This window comes from Sceloporus occidentalis, unplaced genomic scaffold, assembly GCF_023333645.1.
Source record: "Sceloporus occidentalis isolate IW3139 unplaced genomic scaffold, rSceOcc1.0.p SCAF_41, whole genome shotgun sequence".
NCBI lineage: Eukaryota > Metazoa > Chordata > Lepidosauria > Squamata > Phrynosomatidae > Sceloporus > Sceloporus occidentalis.
Window position 1 is genome coordinate 6,085,909 of NW_028317021.1, and position 19,543 is coordinate 6,105,451.

The window sequence follows — 19,543 nt, forward strand, 5'->3', positions numbered from 1 at the left end:
GAGTCAAAGAAAAGAACTGTCTAGAGCACTGGTTCTAAACATTATACTCCACTCTGCAACCATGGCAGTAAGAAGGAATGTGGCTTTACAGATGCAGTAGCATGCAGATTTCTTCACAGTGCTAGGAAATGCCCTCCCTGTTTCCTGGACTCCGAAGGCATTTCCTCACTAGAGTACTAAGAATTTCCCCAGGCCTTTCACCCATGCTTCCTGCATCCCAACACTTTGCTTATTACGGGGCAGGGATTTGGCAAAAATAAAGAGGAAGATACAAATGAAGGAGAAGTGGCTGGAAGTCTATTTCTGATTTTGAAAAATGGATATTTCTTCATGTTATAGTGAATGGCTGGTCCGGGATTCTTCCAGGAGAGGCAAATCTCCCTTTTCCACTTAAGTCACACACTCTCAGCCCCAGAAAATCCCATGATGTAAGGTCACCACAAGTCGGAAATTACTTGAAGGCACACAACAACAACAACAACAACAACAACAACAACAACAACAACGGATCCTAAAGTAAGTTAAGCCTGAACTCTCCATAAAAGCCAAGATGACTAAACAAAAGCTGCTGTCACACTGCAGCATTAATGCCATTTGACACTGCTTTAACTGTCATGGCTCCATCCTATGGAATCCTGGGACTTGTAGTGTGCTGTGGTGCCAGAGCTCTTTGGCAGAGAAGGCTAAATATCTCATAAAACTACAAATCCCAGAATTACAGTGTTGAGCCATGGCACTTAAAGCAGTGTCAAACTGCATTACTTCTGCAGTGTAGATGTATCCTAAGACTGTTGTACTTTGGACATATCATACACGGTAAGGCAGACGACAGTAGGAAAAGCAGAAGGCTGCATTACAGATGGACAAAGGCAACCAAGGAAGCTGCCACAGAGTCTAAAGGATGCGAACATGGCTCTTAAAGATAGGTTGACTTGGAAGCACTTCCCTCATGGGGTCGCCAAAAGTCAAAGTCAACCTGATGACAGTTAACAACAAATTTCTGCATTTTTATCTGTACAAATAAGCTTGGATGGCCAATTGTATACAAGCCAATGTTCACTGTTGCCCCTTAGAGTGGCAAGCCCCTCTCCTTCCCCTCCCTTTGGCAACACATAGCAGTCCACATAAGCAGGTGAAAAGTGACTAGCACTAAGGACTTTGGCATGTTGCAGAAGCCATACTTACTCCATAGTGCAACTCAGGAATGATCTCCAAAACAAGTCCATTTCATAGCCAAAGATGCTTAAAAGCCACCTCCCAAACCAGAGAGAGAGGTTCTGTCTCTCCACCAATGGTTACTCATGATGCTAATACTTCAGAAAGCTTCCAGGGGATCAGATCCTTGAGTGGCTCGGGAAAGCTTCAAGTGGCATGGCCTGAAATTCCCTCTGATTGTACTCTTTAATTAGCAGTGCAGGCATGCAGCTAAGCCTCCAAGAGGCAGCTGTCTCCCTCCTCGCTTCTCCTCTCCTCTCCTCTCCTCTGCCTTATGACTTCACTGGCTCTGACCTCACAACCAAGCATTCAGGAATGTTTGCAAGCGGAATGCCACAGCAACCCAGGCCCACTAGAGAGTTTCCTTGGCTCCTACCATTCCAAAACACAACCATCTGACAAACAGGAGCTCGTCTTCCCAATGCGCCACTTATTTATAACCTAATCATCTGTATAATAATCACTTGAAATGCTGCCAATAAACACGACGCTTATGTCACTCTGTATGCCATAAGTGAAGACAATCAAGAAAAAAAGAGGGTAACAGAAGCAAGGCTAACAGGGCAGGGGTGGCAAAATACCCAGGAACCAAATGACATGTACCCCTTGCTTGGCTTCACTAAAGAACGGCAACTTCATAGCTGGTGTATCTTGAAGGAAAAGAGAAAGCGATGGTACGGGCCTTTCTAGCATAAGGCATCGCAAAAGTGAATGGGTAGAAGTATTTAAGGAAGGAGGAAGCTTCAGACAATCTAAATATGATTTAGAGCAGCTCAGCAAAGGAGATATCTGAATAAGAACAAAGAAATAGAGACGCTGGGACATTTTAGACCCAGGAGAGGGTATAGTGAAGAAGAGCTGAAATAGCTTTGCAGTCCCTTCCAACTCTATTAATTTTTCATTACTGGTTACAAATTTTGGCTTGCAAAGGGAGGAATACACTGGAATGCCTGGTTTAGATGATACGCTTAACAAACCATTCTTGGTTTGTTTAATGACCATGCAAGAAAGGAGGGACAAATGGACAACATACGTAGCACATTTAAGATTCTAATTTCCTACTTGCTAGAGCAAGGAATCCTTCTTCCCACCAAAGGATGACAAGTGGGTGATCAGTCAAAAATGCCTTTTTTTTTTACTAAGTTACTTCTTTTTCTTGCTTCTTTGTAAATGAATAGGGACTCGACTCTATTTGCTGTAGGGACCAGGTTTTCCTGCAGCACTAGCAAGCGTTGCATCACCAAAAATTCCCAACTACCAACAACATTTTCGCCCAAAGTACAGTTAAATTTGCTTTTGCACAACTGCAGAAAAGCTGACAGTGCTGCAGCAGAAAAGAAGCTCAGATGTGCTAATATTGTATTTCTTGGCTTTGGATGCTCATTCATATATTAATACTGTTCCCTGCAATCAGGGGTTATGTATCTGCTGTGTCATTTGTTTTCTTCAAAAGAGGCCTGAAGCCAAGCCACAAGCAACCTTCTATGCTTGTACCACAGATTCATTCACCAGACTGTTAAGGAAGAAACATTCAATAAGTCAACTTTAGAGCCATCTTCACAACTTATGGGCATATCCTAAGTTTGGAAAAAGCTATTGCCTTGCCTGCTGTCTAGAAAGCTTGCTCTCTGCAGAATGTTTAGGAGGCCTATCCCTAGTACTGAATGATTTCTCCTCAGGGTCTGAATAATTCCCCCAATTTAACTGTCAACACCTATGATTCTTAAAATAATATGTGATATACAGGAGAGACTGACTCCCAGGATGTTCCTGAGTTAGTCTCTCCTATATGTCAGGTTTAACTGGATTTTCCCAGTCTATTGTGCTCTTAAAATGATGAAACAGCATCTCATTTCCTTCCTTTCTAAGTCATGCCCTCCCCCTTTCTGTTCCCTTTTCACTCCTCAATGCAGACAAAACTTCTTCATCAAGCAAGACTATGAAGATCAAGGATGGGAAACTTCTGGTTCTGCAGATGTTTTGGCCTACAACTCCCATCAGCTCCAGCCAGGTAAAGAACTGTGGGAGTTGTAGTCCAGAACATTTAGAGTGCAAAAGGTTCCTCATCCCACCCAATATCATGGAAGAAAAACTTAGTAACCTTTAAAGTTGTCACACTTAACAATTTTTACATTCATACGTATGCGAGTGATTGTCATGTAACTAGGCTGACAGAAGAGCAATTAAAAATAAAAGATTAAAAAGTTATCAGACAAATAACTATTCCTGAGTTATATAGATGAATGCAATAGCTACCCAATGTTTTTATATTGCAGGACATTGAAAACAACGTAATCAGATATGGGACCACAAATATTTCCCAACCTTGTCCATCATTGATATACGGCTACATACAGTACTTAAATCTAAAAGAGGGTCTTCTTCTGTGTTTCAGGGCGCCTGGGGATTCTGCAGTCCAGTTACCAATGCTCATCTTTCCTGCACTGCATAGCTCCAAGAAGTCATGAACATGTTCTAGGATGAACATGCAGGATGTTCTGGCCTGACCAGCACCCCTGAAAAATGAAACTGCCTCCTTTGATGTGTCTTGAAATCCCCTGCAACTCGCAGGAGTCCTGTGGCCAATGTGCAGGGATTTCTTGACAGAGTAACTGAAGGTGGAAAGCATTCCATGACGGTGACGTTTTTGGAGAATACTGGGTGGAAGAAGAAAGGCAGTACATTTTGCACAATACATAGCTAACAGCTTTGAGACATGCTGACATTTCCTGTGAATTGCACATGACAGCCTGCACAATGTAGAAAACTGTTGCTGCTGATGCTGCTACTAATAAAGCTAGTATTAAAAACATCATTTTTGAAAAGAGTATTTTTAAAAATTAAGGACTACCTATAGTTTTTTGTGGGTTTTTCGGGCTATGTGGCCATGTTCTAACAGAGTTTCTTTCTGACATTTCGCCAGCATAAGGACTACCTGATGATCAAGAGCTTGGCTTTACCCCTTTGAGAATAATTCCAATAACCCTGGAATATTGATCCCCCCTCTTTGTTCCTAAAATTTCTGAAATGAAAACCAGCTATACAAACTACATGCAACCAGCCCAGAAAATAAACTAGGTACAGCAAGGCTTGACAGTACCCATGTTGCCTGAAGATCTTGCAATACGCACTGCATTCATCTTAACGTATGAACAAATGCAGCTGCATAGGCTGATCAATGGTGCACCTCACTCAGTACTATCTGATGGAGCAGCAACTATCCAAGGCCTCAGTCAGATGGTCTTCCTGGCCTTGCCACCAGAGATCCCTTTAACAATAGGGTACTGGAGACCCTACTATCTGTATGCAAAGCATAGGCTTTACCACTGAGCAAAGATACAAACCAAGCCAGGTGAGAAGATAAGACCTCACCTTTTCCAGAACTCTTCCGTCATACCAGCTGACAGAATAAGAGGCCATCTTTACACCTGACAGGATGACAATACTACAGCTATTCAGCATGTCAGCGAGGAAGTGATGATTTCAATTTACTGAACAGCTTTTGCCATTATCCAGAAGTAGGAAAACTCCTGCTAAAATTGTAGCTCATTAGATGAGCCACAGTTTAGAATTTACATGGAACATTTAAAAATAAGAAGTGGGGGCAGGATGGAAAAGCGTCATACTTTAAAATTACTCAAGCCTGTTTGCCTAGAAAGGAAATTCTGAGCAGACTAAACCACAGAGTAAAACAGCCCATACTCAGCCTATTTTGATAAGAACTACTTTTTGGTACAGCTGACATGTAAAAAAGCAGTGCATTTTAATCCCTACATAGTCTATGTCAAACTCCTTAAAATGCACTTCTGAAAAACATATGCAAAGTCCTATACAAAACATTTTGACTTTTTCCTCCAGAGTACTGTGTACAGAACAATAGCCCATTCATATGCACTGCAGACTACGAAAGAGTAGAGGTGAAGTATGGGCACAATCCACCAAGAATTTCTCCTGTGCAAGCGCCAATGAAACAAATGACTCATTCATTCCAAAGCTTTGTTTTTGCTCAAACTCACTGAGGGGAATGAGTAGGAAGCACTCTCATTTGATAGTTCCATAAGACGACTGAGGTCAGCCTCACAATATAAACCAACTCAATTGAGGAGATCTGTGCATCACTTGATGGATGGAGAACCAGAGATGCCACCTTATAACTGGTATAATGAAATACCAGTCAGGATTGTCCACGTCATTGTATTTCCAGTTTCTATATACAGGGTGAGAATCAGTTCATTTGAAATGTGATGCTGGATGAAAGTTCTGAGGATACCCTGGTCTGCAAAAAAGACAAATAAATGGGTCCCAGAGCAAATCAAGCCTGAACTCCCCCTAGAAACCAAGATGCCTACATTATGATAGCTGCACTTTGGTCGTATCATGAGAAGATATAACTCACTAGAAAAAACAACAACGCTTGGCAAGATAGAAGGCAGTAGGAAAAGAGGAAGATGACGTTACAGGTGGGTAGACTCAGTCAAGGAAGCCACAACCCTGAGTCTGGAAGGCAGTCAGGACCATAGTTCCTGCCATGCTTGCTAGCCATATGATCTGTACATGCTTTGTAATACTGGATGATGGGATGGGCTACACTATTGGTGATGCTGGGTGGAAAGATTGTCTATCTTCCTTGGAGCTGGTTAATGAGCAGATGCAGAGACGAAAAACACTGTGCTGTGAGCTATCAAGGTCAGTTCCGTGGGAATGCTTGGGAAGGAGAGGAAAGAAGGGGCAGTCCTGGGAATGAAACGGTTTGTGGAGGAGTGTGGTGTTAAAGGCCTTTAATATACTAGGTAACCAAAAATGCTTCAGTCTTGACAACAGCGTTATGTTGTGCTCAACCCCAGTTATCTGAATAAAGCTTTCTGACTTTGCTGAGCCTTGTTTCTGAACTGCAGTCGGCCTGAATGTATCAACGTGCCATTGGTTAATAACAACATTAAACACTAAAAATAAATAAATAAATAAATAAATAAAGGAAGGAAGGAAGGAAGAGACCCTAAAACACTGAGCAGCTACTGCTAGTCATAGCAGACAACACTGGTAGATTGAAAAATACTCTCAGCTGATATAAGGCAGCCTCTCAAGAGTCTAGAGATAAACATATTGACATGCACTTTGGCTTAATGGTGCCTAATTCCTGTTATGCCTATGTTACAGAATGAAAAGCTGAGAATCACACCCAAAGACACCCAATCTGTACCATAGGGTTAAACTGATAGCAAGACCTGCTACCAATTCAAATGTTCTAATTATGACAACACTCTTACTCAGAACTTCCTAAGCGGCTGATCAATGCCCAAACCACCTTTATCTTTGGCACACTGCTTCTTTAAGTCCACCACTGCATTATATCCAATGGTCTTTGTATTATTTATTTTGCAGGAGTAGGAGGGCAGGGAAGAGGAGATGTCATTTCCAACTCGTGGTGACCCTAAGGTGCACCAATCATAGGGCTTTCTTGGCAGGTTTCTTTAGAGGAGGTTTGCCATTGGCATCCCCTGAGGCTGAGAGAGCGTGACTTGCCCAAGGCCACCCGGTGGGTTTACATGGCCAAGTGGGGATTCGAACCCTGGTCTCCAGAGTCGTAGTTCAACGCTCAAACCACACCACCATGCTGGCTCCTACACCAAATACTCAAGGAAGAAGAAGTGGGGGAATAGACCGATTTTACATATAGCATTTAATCCTTGGCGTCTCCAGTTACAAGAATTAGGTAACAGGTAACAAGAAAACCTCCCTCCTTGAGCCCCTGGAGAGCTGCTGCCAGTCAGGGTACATAAGATTGGGATAAATGGACAAAACCCCTGACATGATATAAAACAGCTTCCTCTAATCCTCACATTAAGATTTGAGCCCTTTTCCTAAGTATAGCAGCATGTAAATTTATTCCAACTGTATCCACAGCAACAAGACTATGATAACAGCTCTTCCTTCAGGCAAAACCTAGCTGGCTACCACACATTCTTCAACAGCAAAACAAACAGGCTATGCACACACACAAAAAAAAAAACCCAAATACATGAGCAGTTTAACTTCACTCATCAACTTCTATAGATAGCTGTAGTCTGAGCCTGCTGTTAACAGGCAAGCCTGCAAAATACAGCTTGCGTCTAAAGAACTTGCCTTCTCCAGGAGCACTTTATAAACAGAAGGGTGGACTTTGGCAGCACTGTCACAGACAAAAAAAGCCCCAATCCATTTGTACACTGAAATAAATAAATTTTAAAATGTGAAAAAATATGAGCCAGCTTGATCAATATTTTAAGCTAGTAGAATGTCTCCCTTACTATACCTATCAAACATTAAGGTTTTGTCTTTTCCCATCAGAACTGTCAGTGTCAGCATCAGCTGTGAAGATCATACAACTGTTTGCAGAGGAATTCCAAAAACAGACTAGAAGTACAAATTATACGCTACCATGTGGTTTAAATGTGTTTTAAACTGCTCTTGTTTTGTGCTTTTAACATAATTGTTTTAACCATTTATCAAGAAGATTTTAGCTGTACTTGGTTTTCATTTGTTGTACGTTGCCTTGGGTCCCATATCAGGAGAAAGGTGGAATATAAAACAAATAAATAATATTGTATCATAATGTAGCATTTGGAATATCCTTAAGCCTCCACAAACAACTGTGAATGAGCATTATGAGGCAGAGTACGAACAAAGTGACTGACTGGTTTGACAGGAGTGCCTTTCGAAGACGGGGCACACATTTCTCACTGGCTCTACATGCCTTCACCCAGTGTTTTGATACAGACACTTCAGTTTTCCCTGACTTGCCCTTAGATAGTCATGTTCTCAGTTTCTATATTTCCACTTCTCTGTTTCTTGACTTTTGCAGTTACTGTAACAGAGATGCTACACAATAAGTAGTACAGCCTTAATGCTACACATTTTTGACACTGGCAAGACAGTATAAAAACAAAAACGCTTTAAAGGGTGCATTATGCAAATGTGTTATGGAGTAAGCTTCTGAGGTATGCTTACTTCATCAAATGTATCATGAAGTGAGCTTTGAAGCTAGCCTACCTCATCAAATGTACGATAGCCTTTCCAGGTGCTACAAGCGTCTGGTTTCTTCTGCCACTGGCTAACACGGCTACCCCTTTGGAAGACACCATGACAGAATACCCAGCCAATTTCCAGAGAGTCCTAGAGTTGCCTTCTTGCTAGTTTTAAGAGTATGCTCCATTTGTTAGGGCAAATCTTTAGTTTCCTATTCCTATCCCCATAAAACTAAAGAACTAAGTTTTTCAAAGAGTTAGCTATAGGGAAGAATTGGTCCTCTAGAACAATCCTACTCAGTTCATGGATTGGTGCTGCCCCACAAGCCATCAGCTGCTAGTCCCTAGAGAGGTTCCACAAATGGAGGAAACAAGGGGCCATTGGGCACAAATACAGTGCCAGTCCTTGGCAGACTAGGGGGAAATCCCTGCCTCCCCGTACCTAAAGAAACACTACCCTGGAAGAGTAAAAGGGAACATTCTCTAACTCTTTGGCAATCTTCAAACTCCCTTTACCTCTCTAATTTTTGTTTCCCATTTAACATCCCTGTACAGGGTTATGGAAGTGTTCAGAACATGTTGTAAACCACTCAAAAAGCAGAGCAAGCAACTAAGTAGAACTTAAAGGCACTAAAAAGGACATCGGAAGAAGAAGAAAATGTAGCGAGCCAGTGTTCTAGGGCCCTCCAGTTTTCCTTCTGCTCTACATCCAAGCCCTGGGCACTGCAACCTATGTGGAACCAGGGGGAAGAATCCAGCAGGTTCCCAAGAAACTGCTAACAAGATAGTTTAGGGTGGGTAAGTCATGGTTAATTCCTCCAGCAACTGCGATCATCATCAATAGGCTACAAACACACACTTCATTTAAATCTATCTATCTATCTATCTATCTATCTATCTATCTAAAACCCTCCAGCAGAGGCAGCTGGAAACATGTTAACCCCATACCATTCCCAAAGATTTAGGAAATATTCCCCACAGGAATGTCAAGGGTATAAACAAAGGTGGTTTTCATGAGTCGCACAACACCCTTCAGCCAATTCCCAGCCGCTGGAAGACTTGCATCTTAAAACTGACAACAAAGAGGAACATTTAACCCTGGCCTTTTAAGCAGGATAAACAAGGAAACGAAAGAGAAAGACGGTGAAAACCCCCACCACACGCTTACTGACATAGGGAGCACAGGTAATGCTTTTTGCTCAGCCATTCCCAAGGAGGATGGCAAGGAACAGCATGAGAGGAGACAAACTGTTCAACACAGGCACGCTTCAACTGAAGACTAGACATTTTGACATTTCGTGGCTTATATGTCAAACTCTCTTTTTTGCTAGATCACCCCTTGCAATAAAAGCCCAAAAGAAAACCTGAAGTAAACTATGTAGAAGCAAATAGTGCCAGCAAATGCCTTTCTCCCACCTAGAGCCTTGTTTATACACAACTGCTCTTACGTCCTTCAATGTCTGTTCAGGAGAAAGTGCGAAGGTTGCATTTTTGGCCTCTTCCCAATGTTTTGGTAAAGGATTCAAAATCTTCTACAAGAACTCCTCCTAAAATGGGATAGGTGGAAATGGAGCGCATGGCCCACTAGTGGATCCCTTAGCACCTGTTTGTTGCCATGGGTCCTGCAAAGCATGTTGTTGGACCAGGGGGGCCTTACCGTGTGTGGTCCAGCAAGGCACTTCCAAGGTTCTTCTGGAAGAACATAAACCTAGTCACCTGCCGCAGATTACTTCTGTCTTTATTGTGCAGATAATCCCGAGTCTCTCAATCCCTAGGCCCTACTGCTTTGTAAATTTTGAATATGTTCTTGGCCACAGGGATTCTAGTAAGAAGCATACCACACAAAACTTAAGCCAGCCTGTCCTTGGGCAGACATATGACTCAAGGGACACTCTTCTTGTTTGAAGGACCGTCTACAAGAAAGGCAAGGATTTGAATCATGAAACAGGAATGCCATTCCCACCTTCCTGTCATGCACCAGAATGATTTCAACAAGCATTACAAGACCGGTATTACCACATGTTGGGAAACACAGTATCTTACCAACATTAGTAGATGGGTGGGGACTGTAACTCTGTGTACGGTGCTCAGAAGTTAAACTGTGTGTCCGTGCCCAGCCTAAAAGTTCCTAAAGATTTTTTCTAAAAGATCCATCCATCCAAGCCCAAAACAACGTCACTCAGCACAAAACCAGGGGCTTAGTTTTATTTACAGACCTGGCCTTTATGCAGGTGTAGTCGCCAGATTAAGGATTTATGCAAGCTCTCATGACCCAGGGTTTGCTCTGAGTAGATTGGAGTGAGAAACAGTACAGAAGTGAACCTTTCTCACCTAAATGCTCTGGTTACATTCATTATATACAAAACACAAAGCCTGCAAGGCCAATGGTTACATTAACTCAATACCTGAGAAGACTGTGTAATTATTTTGTTTAGACGGATATTTCTCCAGTCAGACAACTGAAGAAAGCTTGCTGGACTAACCTAACAAAATATAAATTAGAATTGTCAATTATAAGCAAGATATTCAAACCTTAAACAGCCAGACAAAAGCATGCCTGGATCAGGAGACTGGCTCAACTGGCACTGGTCCCTTATTCTACAGCACCACAATCTCATTTATCCCCTTATTTCCACACTTTAGCTTTGAATAACAGATCTGAAATCCCCTTCCTCCCATGGAGACCAAATGTGATCCTCCTTTGTTTTTATAAATGAAAACCTATGACACACGCAATGCTGCTAGGGAAAGTAGCAGCACTTTTTACAAACTGCATGGGCAGCCATTTTAGCATTACTTTATAAGATAAAGTGTAATGTTAATAAAACAAGGCCAACCTTCCCACAGTAGGAGAGGAAAGCCATTTTGGAAAAGTGAAGCCCCAAGTTCCCCCTCCTGTTTGTCTACTGACAAGTATGCTACAGCTCTGCCAGACATACGCAGCCAGGGACATGACAGCAGTCAAATACTTGCAAAGATTAAAACACTACATTATTAAGAGAAATATCAGAGACACTATTCAATGTATTTCTTGTTCCACATAATCTACAATGCTAGTCAATCTGTGTCAGGAATAAAGCACAGTCCGCCCAGTGTACCACACTCTTTCTCTCACATTTGTTGTCACACAGTCATTCTCCAGCATTACAATCAACTCACCTCTTTAATAACTATGCATCTTCAAAATGGCAGAACACAAGCTTTTTGCCAGCATTTATATACTATAGGGTATGCTTCTCTCGCTAGTCCCTAAAATCTCGATTTAGATGAAGCAGGCCACATTTGAAAATACCACAATGGTATGAAGATGCCCTCTCCCAAAAGCCTACCTTGCAACCTGTGTTTCTGAACTTTACCTTCAACGTTGTCCCCGCGTACAAAACGCATCACCAGGCTGTATGGCAACACAAAGAAACTTACTTATAGCATGCAAGAGTGAGGAAGTAGCTTTTTAGTCTCCTAATTTTTAGTCACAGTTTAAAATGCCAGATACATATAACTGCTATTTGACTGAATGTGCACTCGAAGCAAATAGGACAATTGCATCCAGCTGCCCACCCTCGCTGTACATTAACAGTGACATGTCTGCCTTTTAAACATAAACACACACACACACATGTCCAAGAAGAAAAAGATAGGCTAAAGTGACGCTAACAGTTGAAGAATTGGTCGCTGCTAACAAATACACATTCTCTGAGAACAATGTGAGTGTAGTTCAGCATTCTAAGGAGACTGGGTTTTTTGGCAGCCGAGAAAATATGCTCACAATTTGGGATCTGGTCCCGGATCAAGCCGCAAAGGTCCTCCGCGGCTCTCCCAGGACACTGCTCCTCTTTTCACACTCGTGGCAGGAAGTAGCCATTGATTCGGCTCCCTCGGGCCAATGGTGCTCCCACCCCGCCACTGATGTCATGCAGCAGATTGCACACCAGTTGCTGGCTGCGTCTCTCCACCCAGTTCAAATGGCCCTGCCTGCCTGTCAGCCTACAAGTGCTTTTGTGTCGGGAGGCGAGCCAAGGCAAAAGGCACCTTTTGTGTGCTCACCGTCGCCGCAGGGTACTTCAGTCTCAGGCAAACAGGTCACAGTCTCTGGTCTGCTTCAGTGGTCTGCCTTTTGGTCGGAGGCAGGCAGGCAGGCAGGAAGGGAAGGAGCGCAGCCCAGTTTAAACCTGCAACTGTCACCCGAGGAAAGAGCAGAGAAGATTTAGCCCAGTCTGTGTGACTTGGGCTGCATCCACACGGTTTTGACACTGTACTCAGTGCTATGGAATTCTGAGAACTGTAGTGTGTGGTGGCCCCAGAGCGGAGCCCATCAAGTCCATCACTCTCACCTGCGACCGCTCCACAGGTACATCCCCTTCAGTCCATGAAGAATCGAGTGAACTGGCAAAGGAATACTGTATGTACTCATGTATAAGTCTAGCAATTTAAGTCCAAAAATTGACCCCCAAAACCTAGGTCAACTTCTCCGCAGATCAATGTAAATACTGTACTTTAACTGATTAAAAAGGGAACCATCCCCTGGTGAAAGGCAAGAGGGCAATCTGTTCTGGAAGCACTGACCTTCCTCTACTGTCTTTTCCATCCAGCCTTAGCGTGAGCCAAAACGGTTCGGCTTGCCAGAATACTGGAGGTTCTTTAGCCTTGTTTTCCTTTGCTTCATCATTTAGAGCCTTTCCTGCATGTCCCTAAGTGTTACCCTTGATGTCCCACAAGTCATATCAATATCCATAATTCTTCCCCTGACTTATACATGAGGTCGACTTATAGTTGAGTATATGTACTGTATGGCATGGCCATTTCAAGCTACCCAGGGAGAACGAGAGATTGTGACTTGACCTAAGCCTCTACCTTTAAAACTGGGTTGTTTTAGAGCCCACAAAACCCAGCTTCCACCCCCCCTGAGTCCGCATACTTACTCAAACCTTCACCCAAGGATCTTTCAGTTTAAAGAAGAGAGACTCCCAACTGCAGTCCATACAGACACAGAAAACTACCAGCCCCAAACAAAGTCTACTCAGCCAAGCTTCTCAAAGTAGCCTAGGGCCCAAACCCCCTGTGGAAATCATCCATTTCGAGACTGCTTGAACTGCCTTGGCTCAGGGCTGGGGAATGCTGGGAACTGTAGTTGATTGTGGCTCCAGAGCTCTCTGACAGAGAAGGCTCCATGGCTGCCAGACACTACAGTTCCCAGGATTCCCTAGCCCTGAGCCAGGGCAGTTCAAGCAAGTGTCAATCTGGATGACTTCTGTGGGGTGTTTTGAACCTGAGACCCTTTCAACTGCCCTGGCTTAATGCTAGGGCATGCTGGGAACTGTAGTGGAACTGCGAGCCACGGAGCCTTCTCTGTCAGAGGGACTCTGGGGCCACCATCCAGTACGGAATCCTGGGAATTGTAGTTGACGGTGGCTTCAGAGCGCTCTCTGAGCGAGAAAGCTGAATGTCTGCCAAGAGGACAGTTCCCAGGATTCCTTAGCATTGAGGCAGGGCAGCTAAAGCGGCCTCAAAGGGGACGATTTCTGCAGGGTGTGTTTGGGATGCTAAAATCCCTTTCTCCCTTGAAGTGTGGCTTTCAAAAGAGAGACTCGTCTAGGGAGGGTTTCCATTCAGCTCCTGACAAGAGGCAAAGGGGAAAAGAGAGCTTGCTTCGCCCCGAAAGGCACGGCTCCTTTGAGCCATATTCTCCGCCTCTAAGGAAGAGGGGGATGCGGGCTTCTCCCTGACAAAGAGCCCTTTCCCCGGCCTCAATGGTCCTTGACAGGCCCCCATGCTGGCTCCCCGAAAAGGGCCCTCTGGAGCCCCGCACCTGGAGCCCTGAAGGGAACGGCTCCAGCCTCCCAGGTTGCTCGCTCGCGGAGGGAACAAGGGGCTCGGGCTCCACGTGGGAGAAGAAGCCGGGGCCGAAGGCAGCCCAACCCCGCCTGCCTGCTCCCCAACAATTCCGGGCCTTTCTCCTCCGCTTCAAGCGCGAGCCCCCTTCTCAGCCCCCCTCAACGGCCCCAACGGTCCTCCTCTGGGCCGTTGGCGCCCTCGAGGCTCCCCTCAGGCGCCTCCAAAGGGCAACCCGAGCCTCCTCTTGCCTCGCCCTCGGGAGCGAAAACCACCAAAGCCAGCGGCCTAGTCCCCCTTTCGCCTCACCGGCCTCGGCTTTCCCTCAGAGCCGCCGCCGCCGCCGCCTCTCGCCTTCCTTCTTCCCCCTTCATTCGCGGCCTCAGCGGCGGCGCCTCCTTCCCTCTCTCCTCCTCCGCCCTCCCCGGCTTTCAAGGGGCGGGAAAAGGCAGCAGCCAAGCCGCCTCCGTCGGAGGAGCAGCCCAGGCCCCGCGAGAGGCGGAGACGACTGCAGCAGGCCCGGCCCCGAAGCCGGCTCCCGGCTACTAGGCCCCCGCCGCCGCCGCCGCCTTCCCTCACGTTTCCTCACAGAGAGGCCTTCTAAGCCTGGCTCATTCGACACTTCACCCCCCGTTCCTTTAACAGCCCTGTTCGAATGGCGACTTCAGGCTGCGTCCACACTGGAAAATTAACCCGCTTTGGTGTCGCTTCAACTGCCCTGGCTCCAGGCTGTGGAATTCTGGGAGTTGGAGTTTGTTGTGGGGCCCCGAGCGGAGCTCCGCTCCGCTCGGGGCCCACAACAAACTCCAACTCCCAGAATTCCACAGCCTGGAGCCAGCCTCAGCAGTGCAAAAATAACCCAGTTCCACACCATTTCACTACCCTGGCTCCATGCTAGGGAACTCCACATGCTGTGGGATTCTGGGGGTTGTAGTTTGCTGTGGCACCAGAGCCCTCCGACAGGGAAGGCGAAAGGCCTCGCCAAACTACAACCCCCAGAATCCCCCAGGACAGTTAAAGTGATTATTTCCACAGCCTCGGTCACTTTCAATGTTGTGAGGGACATTGGAGCCTTCTCTGTCAGAGGCCTCGGGTGCCGCAGCAAAACTACAACCCCCAGAATCCCCCGGCATGGAGCCAGGGCAGTTAAAGCAGCACCGAACCAGGGGTGTTTTTTTCCGCACCGTGGTCCAAAACCCGCTGCAGAAACAATCCAGTTTGAGACCGCTTCAATGCAAGGGAATTCTGAGAACTATCGTTTTGTGAGCCTTCTCTGTCAGAGAGCTGAGGTGCCACCATCCACTACAATTCCCAGGATTCCCCGGCACTGAGCCAGGGCAGTTCAATAATGTCAAACAATAATTTCTGCTGTGTTTTTTGGACCTGAGTTAAGACTCTCTGCACATGCCTTCACGCCAGCCTTGGCCGCTTCCATTTCTTAAGTTTCAGCCCTTATCTGCCGCTACAGAGAGGCATCATGTGGGTTCCTGTCACGGTTCCTTATAATTCACCATTTTTAAGTTCCCCTGAAGCTGAAGAAGCGAGCCAGAAACCTTCTATATATCACACATTTAACATATCCCTGGGGTAGTCTTCTTGGCCATCGGGCAAAGTACCCTGACATCCAAAATCCACACGCCAAACTGCACAAAACGGGGTGCAAGCTTGCAAAGCTCCACTGGCAGACACAGCTTGACAAAATGGAGGCCGGTGACTCACTGCATTTGTCATTCTCCTGTATTAATAGTAATAAGAAGAATACATTTTATTTCCCGCCTCACAAGGCGTAGGCTCACAATATAATTTAGTACACTTATTTAACAGACACAAAAGTGGAAATGCAACATTAGCTTTAAAATCCTGATGGCAGCTGATCCTGTCAGTTCTCAGAAGCTAAGCAAGGTCAGGCCTGGTGAGGGCTTGGAAGGGAGACTGCCAGGGCATGCCAGGTGCTATATTCAGAAGGCGCCAATGGCGTTGCCTCCCAAATAAACGTTGCCAAGAAAACCCTATGACAGGGTCACCGCAAGTCAAAGTCAACTTGAAGGCACATGACAACAAATGTTGTTTCTGTTTACCCAGGCCTTGGAGCATTAACTGTTGCAGAAGGTCTTTCAATGAGGTTATATTTCTATTGCATCTCTGTTGTAGTTCTATCATTACGATTGTATTTTCACAGCTCTTTTAAAGCTGTTTTAAATTAATGCTTTTAAAAGGATGGTTTGTTTTCCAGCTGTCCACTGTTTGAACTGCATTTTGTTTTAACTCATATTTTGAGCCTCTTAGGATCGCACTCGGGAAGAAAGGCAAGCTGTAAATCCAATACAAATAAATGAAATAAGTGAGGAAGTTATGATTGCTTACTTACTAACAAGGATGGGATGGCCCTCCAAAGATAACCAAACTCCATAATGTTTGCTATGTGGCCCAGGACAACTGGGAGTTGCAGTCCAACATTTTCTGGAAGGCTGCACAACTCTCAGCTCTAAAGAGCAACAATGGAAGAAGCAGAGCTAGAGAGAAAAGGGGAGAGGTTCTTAAGCCTGGAAAGCTCCAAGGCCCTGAAATTCCTCTGCCTCTTCTATTGGTGTGAAAGTGACTGAACATGGCCTAGTAAGAGCATAAGTGTTGCTTCCCACTTGCTCACCAATGCTTCATGCTCTTATGCCACAATAAATCTTGAAGGTCTCATTTTGGTGTCCCCAACTGTGCCCTACTAAAATGGGAATGAGGAGAGGCTTTCCTTTAAATTCTTTCCATTGAAAATGCTTTTTCAACCAGGGGCTTAAAAAACAAAAAGGAACACAAACAGGTTAAGTGCATGGATGAATATGAGTCACAGATGCTATAATCTTGCCATTTTTTTTTAGAACTGCAGTCAAGGCAGCTTTAACTCCCTTGACTGAATTGTATTTTTAAACCAGTTGAACTTTACTCTGTGTGTGTCTGTGTTTTAAAGTTGACCTATAAACCTCAGCAGCAATTCCGGGCACATTTATTTTAAGACAAACAATTCAGTTAACAAAGCCTCTGACAAAGAAGTGACTTTTTATAAAGTGTTTTCACACCCACCCATTCCTCCCCATTTCCTGCGTGTCCTCTGTCCAGATGGAAGTATTTCTAGCACCATCAACATTGGGAGGATTGTGATGGAAGGCTAGACAAACACTGTTGGTATTGCACTGCAGCAGTGTGTCTGCAGTACACAATGCAAGAAAGTTTGAGCTGGGAAAAATAGGATCCTAATGTGGCTTCATTTGACTGCCTGCAACACACAAGGTGAATAACAGCTGCCTCTGGAATCCCTTACTAAGTTTACACTTCAGAAGCAGTTTCAGAATCACAGGAGGATTCTTTGAGGCACCTCTGCCTGTCACCAGTATCAAACAAGGCCCAAGATGGTTGCCCTGGCTCTCCACAGGCGAGATGTTTGGCACAAGAGACTGCCAGAAACTAGTGACCCTATGGGATCTGTTCACTTGCCTAGTGTTTAGTGCCAATGATTATTTGTAGCATATACTATTGGACCCTGATTGAAAGAGCATGGAGAAATAGAAAGGCCATTGTTTGTACAGATTTGATACTGAAAACTGGACATCTGGGACACTGACTGCAAAAGGTGGTCAGGTGCAACAATATTCTACTACCATCATAACCAGGGAGTCAGGCTGAACTTGAACATGCTCAAAGTAAACTGAGACTGACATACGTGTGAGTGGAGCCAGTTCCTTGGGCAGTAACTGGAGACCAGGGAATGAACACCAACTGAGCTGAAATATAAGAGGTTTAAAGCACAAAACACCAGAGCTTACCTTTTCCAGGCTAGAGAAATGTGCAGATGTTCTCCAGAGGGACCAGAAAAAGCAGGACTTGCTGATCCCAAAGGGCGCTTGCCTGGGGTGAGCTGGCATGACAGTTACTCTTCAGAGGAGCGCACAAACAGAGAACAATTGTTAAGAACTGGTATGCCTTCTCCAACAGGTTTCCCAGGAGGAGAAAGAAATGCCAGGAGAGAAGGAGGCAGCACATCTGGTGTCTCTTGTGCAGTAGGTGCAGAGGGCACAACAGGAGGAGAAGCAGAAATTTCTTGCTCTGCCCTACTCAGCAGGTTTGCCAAACGCAGAAAGCAGACTTCAGTTGCCTAACCCCTTCCAGCCACACCAACATTTCAAGATTCCAGTTTCTTCCTTCCCCCTCCTGCTCCCTGCAAGCATGCCAAGGAAACCCCTTTCTCCAAACGAAGGCAAGACTGCAGTTGCTTTCTCCCCTCCTTACTATCCTAACTGAGGCAAGTAAAAGAAGCCAACCAGTCAACCTTTCTTACCACACCAAACTCCAAGCCACCTCACTCTTTCACCTCAAGCTCCTTATGCTCATCTCTCCCTCTTTGCTCTCCCACCTCAGTCAATTGTATAGACATGCTGGGAAAGCTATACATAGTGAATGAGACATCAGCTTCTTTCTTTCTTTCCGGAAAAACATTGCCAGTTTGAAATGTTGTAAACCAGGGCAATGCAAAGTGAGACTTACCTCTAATTACCTAACATTCTAAATGTCTCTAAAATCAAGGCAGCACATCCAAACTTTTGGAAATTTGGCAGAGACTAGCTAAATGTTGTGGATCACATTCTGGTCAAATTTAGGCAAATCTACTGAGAGCTGAGTAATAACAGCATTGATTTAAACTTTTTAAAGGCATATATATGGAGCTATGTACATGGATTCTAGCCTTGCTGCAGCCGAAGGAATCCAAATGAGTCAATACACCAGAGGTACAAAGTTCATGGAGAAAAGAAGCCAGTACTATTGTTGATTAGATCTATGTTTTCCTTACACATACAGAGTGGACACAAAATCCTCCTAGAGCCATCAGTAATGGACTTGTCTGTGGGCTTTGCCATTCCTCATGAGTCATGTCATGCTCTGATAAAACTGTCAAGGACTTGATTATTATTGGTGACATACGCTAGCTAGACACACCAGCACATGTCCTTTGTTTGGTTGCTGGGGAAGGAGGTATGTGACACTAGTAGCAGCACTAAACTAAAGAACTAGCTCAATGATTCAAAACTAATTCAATTAGAAATTGCGTTACTTATTGCAAGCTGTTCTGTGTCTTTATTATAGGGATGGGAACCATGTAGCCCTTCAGACATGTTGAAGGGCTACCTACCTGCAACTCCCAGCATTATTCACCATTGGCTAGGGCAGCTGGGACTTGTAGGCCAACAGCATCTGGTGGGCCACATGATTCTGAACCAGCTCTATGGGGAAAATGTGAACAGCATCTGAAAGAAATGGAGCAGTTTGCTTCTCTAAGCATTCACTGCTGTTTAAAATGGATATTTGCCTTTCAGTAAAAGGCCTTCTCCCATTAAGCATGCCACTGCTCTGCTCATGTTTAAAAAGCACATTAGAAGTTCAGTATGCACCAAAAGCTCATCACTCAAAGAAGCAGTTATACTGGCAGGTTGCTAGACAGGTCAAACTCTGTG

At 44.8% G+C, this 19,543-nt stretch overlaps 1 protein-coding gene across 11 annotated transcripts in view; it reads right to left on the reverse strand.

Annotated features, from left to right (window-relative positions):
* CLIP1 (CAP-Gly domain containing linker protein 1) overlaps positions 1–14,617 on the reverse strand; it is a 93,184-nt gene extending 78,567 nt beyond the window's left edge. For 3 of the 11 annotated variants that reach the window (XM_089489695.1, XM_089489694.1, XM_089489693.1), the window contains exon 1: positions 14,358–14,616. The gene's annotated coding sequence lies outside the window, so the exon portion shown is untranslated. Of the gene's footprint in view, positions 1–14,357 lie in introns of all 11 variants that reach the window. The other 8 variants (XM_089489699.1, XM_089489700.1, XM_089489698.1 and 5 more) reach the window with 5 other exon arrangements.
* Between the last annotated feature and the right edge of the window lie 4,926 nt (positions 14,618–19,543).